Here is a 6,306-nt window from a genome sequence, read left to right on the forward strand (position 1 = left end):
GGACAACAGCTCACTTCACAGCAGGTTACCAAGAGCCACCATTTGAATGACCTTCCAGCCTGAACTAGGCATGAGCCAGTGTAAAACTCTGATTACCACTTCCAGAGGTCCTGTAGATCTCCTCTGTGTTCTGAAAACAGAGTTTCAGGAAAGGTTTGATTTCCCGAGGAGGTGGATTATTAAATGCCAATGTAGACTTCATGGCTTGTGTTTGAAGGCCCCCAGGCTGCCTGTGCTGTCAGGGTGCAGCAGGAAACAACAGCAGGGCCAAGCAGTCTGCACCCAGTGCTATTCTGTGCCTCTGTTTGCCTTTCAACAGCCAAATTTCTTCAGCCTAGGTGGCTGAAATGAGGCAGTTAATGCTATACTTAATGACCTATTTAATGACCCGTTTTCCAGAAGGGATGAGAACTTACAATTATCCCTGTGCTCAGTGTGAGCTGTGGCTGCTTCGCAATTAAATAGTCCAGACTAGGCATTCAGGTGCCTCATTTTATAATGGGTAAAAGTAAAAAAAATGTAGCCTTAGATCCCTGTTCTTCCTGCAGTAAGGTCAAATGTAGATACATCAAAATAAGAGAGATCCTCCAATTGACTTCTGAGGGTCTCTTAGTGTGAGGTGGGAGAGTTGCTTTTTCCCAAAAGCAGAGTAGCTCCAGCTAGTGGCTCAGCAACTGCTCTATGTTCTGACTCTGCTGAAACTACAAATTCAAGCTAGATGCCTGCTGGTATAAATCCATGATCCCACTGAGTGGAAAGTCCTGGCCTTTCCAACCTCCTCTGGGTTGCTACAGACCTCCCTGACCATTACATGCACCCTGCTCATTTCAGAGATTTCAAGGTAACGAAAGACCTCAGCTAAATGTCTCTATGTGGGGCATTTGCACAACTCAAAAAGCAATTATCATTTCTCAGTAGCAAGGCCGGAGCACAGGCTTTGTTGATTTTGGCTCAGGGTTGGGTTTACTGACTCGCCTGAGGTGCTATTTATGAGCTGGCTCAACATCTCAGGGTAAAGCCTTACGGCCTGAAAAGCCTTTCCCAAGCAGGAAAAAAAAACCTGCTGGCACCCTGGAAAGGGAGACCTTGCTGCTCCTATGAAATCCTTTGTCAGCCCAGTGTAGGTCCTTTCCATCTGGAGCTCAATCCACCTCCGTGGCACCAGGTACACCTGCCAACAGCCAAACTGATCCTGTTGTGAAAGCTGGCCCGTAGTGACCTCCAGTCCCCATGTGAGTAGGACTTAGTAAGTGACAGAGTATGGAGTGATGGAACAGACATTGATTTGAATCTTGGTACTCAAAAATTCCTAGCAGAGTTGGTTGAAAAGTGAGTTTTCAGGTCTGCAAAGGACAGTAGGTTTTCGTTTGTTTGTTTCACCCAATATTAAACACTTTAAATCAAAGTATCTTTCAGTCAGCAGATCTTCTGTTTATTTTGGAAACTGAAATATTTCTGCTCTTTGTTTTGGGAACCTTAATATTTACCAAGATGCTGAAAACTGGGAACTTCAGCAGTACAAGTCTCAAGTTTAGAGAGTCAGGACTTCTTGCTGCCTAAGCACTCCCCGAAGCGTTTTATTCCACAACAACATGAAAATAGCTTACTTCAGGGACAGTATCAACAAAATATACTCCTACATGTGTGATACTTCTGGTTTAATTGACAGCTTTTATTATCCTGGCTGAGGTGGGTTCTCAATATGTTGAGGATGCAGTCATGCCAAGAAAAATACTGTATTGCCGCGGAGTTGTCATCTCCAGATTTCACTCTCCCAGTGTCCTCCTCTGCTTTCTCAGGTGACTTTTCCCTGGTTAGCTTCACACTGACTTCAAGTGGTGGTTCCTGATCTGTCAAACAGGATGAAGGACTGTGTCCAAACCACTGCATATATTAGGAATTTTAATCCCAGAAGAGATTTCAACTCACAAATGGCTTGCTGAGGATAAGAAGGTGGCTTCAGCTTGCTTCCTCTAATATCAACAAGAGGGAATATGGTATGAAGCAACCAGGAACCATGTTCAGGAGAGATAAAAGGAGGAGCACTGTAGATGCCAAGGGGCTACTGGGATGCAAAGAGCTATCAGAGAAATTCAAGAAAAAAAACTACGTGGTATCAGCAAAGGTCCCAGCTCTGCCTCTTGTATTATCTGAGCTTCAGGCCACAGCTGGCCAGGCGGATATTCTGAGGAAAACAGCTCAGTGTGTTTCTCCCCTTGGCATCTCCTGTTAGCGAGATGCATGTCTGGATGGTCATCTGGGCTACAAGGACCCTTGCTCTGACTTTATAAGATGCTCTTACATAAGCAAAACAAGAACAAAGATGACAAAACTCCATTCCAAACCCAGAAATACACAAGAACTGCTGTCTCTGGGCAAAGCTGACTACATCCCCAAACAGGTAAACCTGCAGCAACTCAGCAGTTCCCTGAGCCAAGCCAAGTTCAGCAGTCAGGATGGGACAGTCTAGGTCTGCCCTTGGAGACAGGACCCCATTCCAGAAACTCATGAGCCAAAGGCAAGAGCCAGGTAACCTCCCTTTGGGCTGCAGGATTGCTTTACAGAGACCTGCTTTGCCCTCTAGTGACTACTAAGCATAAAACAGGGAATTTTGCACCGAATAGTCCAGTTGATAAAAATCAGTTCCTGCTACATCTGCTGGCTGGCAGACAAGCACTGGGGTTGTTCTGACTTTGACCTGAGAAGATCCCTCTCCCAAGGCAGCCTGGCCACCACTCTCTCTGGGAGGCAAGCAGCAGGGAGCAAGGGAAGGAGATGCTATTCTGAAAAGTTGAGAACAGGCACCCTAAATTGAGGAATGAATGTCCAAGTGAATTCTAGAGGGAAATCCTCCAGGGCTGATGCTATTTCTAGTCCACACATGCCTTGGAACTGAAAAGAGGCTATTTGGGGGAAAAAAGAATGGTTGAATAATGGAAGCAAAAATAGTCGCTCCACATTCCTTTCCAAACCCGTGTTGCCTGAAAACCCTTTGGAAACAATTGACGATTCATCAGAACATGAGCTCATATTTTGTGATCTATAGGGCCATAGACTTTGTGATCTATGGTCTGTGTAAGTGACTATTAAAAGAGCTCTTAGTTGGACAAATAATAACACTGATCTTTGTTTAAACAGCAGCAAGGGAAGAGAGGGATTGGAGTATGCATCTAGATAGCTGCAGTAGCTGAGCTCTATGGAAAGCAAGACCTAAAAACACTGTATAGAAACAAGTTCTTCTCCTTTAAGCCTGAGAATAAATAGTACTATTTTAGATTTTGAAAGTGTTACTCTGTCTTTTTGCTTTCTTGGATTATCTGTAGCAAAAGTCCCTCTAAATTAGCAAGTGTAGTTAGATTGCTTCAGATCACAGAAATGGAAAGAAATCAAATTTCCACTGGGAAGTTCTCATACAAACTCTTGTGGTCAAAAAAGAGGATTATGATCATGTGATAGAAAAATACTTTTTTTTTTTTTTGGTGGTTTTACATATGAGGTTAGCAATTTTAAGGAAACTTACACTGAAAAGGTTTTTTTTTTTTCAGTAAATATTAGTATTTTCTCAAATACTCAGACAAGAACATTTAAAAAGGCACTTTGAATACTAATATTCACTAAACAAACAAAAAAACCCCACTTGGTTTAGTGGCCATAAATGAGTTTTAATGAAGAAATTAAGTCCAGAAATAGTCTTGAGCTTTGTGCAAAGACTAGCAGGGATATTCCAGGCAGGCTAGAGGCCATGCTCTCACACCACTGACTAGACTCAGTAAAAATCAAAGTCCATCTCGACTAATTCATGAATAAAAGAAGACAGGTTGCATTAGATGACTTGCTCAGTTGTCTATTACAAAGCATTTTTTATTTGGGTATTACAGCATCTAAAATGGCATCTAAGAAACTAGTTAGAATTTTCTGCAAATCAGTGTCATCCACTGGATGAATACTCTTGGTAGGAGGAATGTCTGGCTCCAGTTGTTAAATCACTCAGACCTACTGCAGAAGGATTTGGGAAAAAAAACCCAGACTCACACGATGTCCTTAACCATTTTTGAAACTGCTGCCTGACTGTTGGCTCCATATCTGTGCTGGATACCAAGATGGCACTTCATATCAGGATTTTTAAATTATTTTTAAAGAATGCTCCTCTTCTGTGTTTTTCTACACAGAATTCACTTTCACAAATTGTTTTCTGCAAAGCTTTTTTGGGCTACAACTGGCTTAACTCTGCTGATCCATGTCTGTGTGGGGCTCTGCCATGGATTTGGTGGCTTGATTAATGCCATCAGATGACTGGGAGAGGGCTGATTTGATTTCTAACTTTATGACTCTAAGAATACCATTACTTGCAATGCCCACATCCCAAAAAGATGGGCAGTTGTATAAATTCTGTGTTCTTGTCTAAAAGCTCCTGGCCCCCAGCAGCCACTAGACAGCATCAAGCAGAGCAGCTAGGAGGGGGCTCAGTTTGAGCACAGACCTGCTCCTGCTAAATTAGTTTTTAAAAAGGGTAGATACACCCAGAAAGTATCTGTAAGACATGGGCTGGTCTTACACGGACAAACTCCATTTACCTGCATTTACTGACAACCAGAGCACATGCAGATGCCTATTGATGCTTAGCTTTGGCATTGCCAAGGACTATAAGATAATGCAGACAGTCCTTCCAAAAGTCAAATCAGCCTGAAAATACTGACTGGCTAGAACAATGATTTTGAGGCTTTTAAAACTTCATTTGTTTTGTTGTTGGTTTTTTGTGTTTTGGTTTTTTTGGGGGGGTTTGTTTTTTTCCCTCCCCCCTCAACCTTTTGGAGACTTAGGAGTGGCTGTTTCATAACCAAGTTTTCAAGATCTTGCTGCTGATAATAACCAAGTGCTTCACAGGAAGGAAAACCACAGCAGCAGATATTTTATAGTCTCTCACATGTTCATTATTTAGTGCACATTAGTTTGCTACTGGTCTTAGTAGCTCAGCTGATTTAGACCTGACAATCTAGAACTGAATCACTTGATTTTTATGGCCATGGTCCTTAGCCCTTCTTGACAGCTGCAAGGGGTAGAAAAGCATCAGGAAAATAAATTTGTAGTGCTTTTCTGAACAGTGCCAGCTAATAGCCATCCTGCAGAACAACTCAGGAATGCCAGGAAGAAATAGAAAGGATTAATCATGAGCAGCTGTCCTCTGAGTTCCCATATATGTATCTAAAACCAGTTACATGCCCATTTCATGTAGGGATGTGTCCTCAGTGGCAAAAACATGGGTATTGCTGGGCAGTTCCAGCTTTACAGAGCTGCAGGGTAGGCTTAGACACAGCTGAGGCAGCATGAGGCTTCTCTGGCTCCTTGTTAGGAGCTCCAAATGTGCTGTTCTCCTCAGCCTGGGAAAACTGGATAACACGGAAACAGGTCAGGTTGAACACTGCTGAAATCTTCCCAAGGCAGATCTAACCACACTAAAATTAGCAAACGCATAAGAGTGCACAAACTCCCTTCAGAGTTGTCCACCTGCACCCAAGTGCTGCTGACAAAGTCCCACAGTCCCACAAAGTTTTTCCCCAAGAGCAAACAGGTGTTATTAGAGAATCAGATGGGATGTCCATGCTATCTCAAGGTTTCTTTGTGTCTCTTTCTATGAAGAGTCCTGAAAAGGCAGCATTTTGGCCTGACCATCAACAAGGGAGGTGGAGGTGCAAGAGAGAGGAACAGACCACAATAAAAGATGCTCCTGGCCCACTACTTAGTGGCAAAAAAGAGCAAATAGGTTAAAAAAGCATGTCAAAGCTAAAGTACTCAAAATAAATTGTTTTATTTTCCACAAACAAGTAAATTTTGACCAAGCAATTAAGATGATGAATTGTATTAAGGGAATATATTACCCTGAAGGAGTATAGTGGAAGAATGATTTAAAGAAATATCTAGACTTTAAAAAACCCCAAACATCTATTCAAGCTGGCAAGAGCTGCTGAGATTCCACCTAGAGTTCCTAAAGAATTAGCTGAACTAAACCTATGAACCATTAGTGATTGCATTCAAGGAAGCAAAGATGACAGCAGAGGTCCCAAAGGAGTGGAAAAGAGCAAGTGTAATACTTACCTTAAAAAGAGGGCAGAGGGGAACTCTGGGGGTTAGACTTTCCAGGAGTCATGACATGCAAGTGATTACTGAGCATCTCATCATTTGTACCAAACAGATAATAAAATAATGAAGACTTGCCACCAGGGATTTGATGAAAACAAGTGCATCAAAGCAATCTGAGTTCCTTGAGAAGGTGAGTGACCTGGTACAGAAAAGAAATCCAATGTGTGT

This window comes from Patagioenas fasciata, chromosome 9 (genome assembly GCF_037038585.1).
Source record: "Patagioenas fasciata isolate bPatFas1 chromosome 9, bPatFas1.hap1, whole genome shotgun sequence".
In the NCBI taxonomy this organism is placed as follows: Eukaryota; Metazoa; Chordata; class Aves; order Columbiformes; family Columbidae; genus Patagioenas; species Patagioenas fasciata.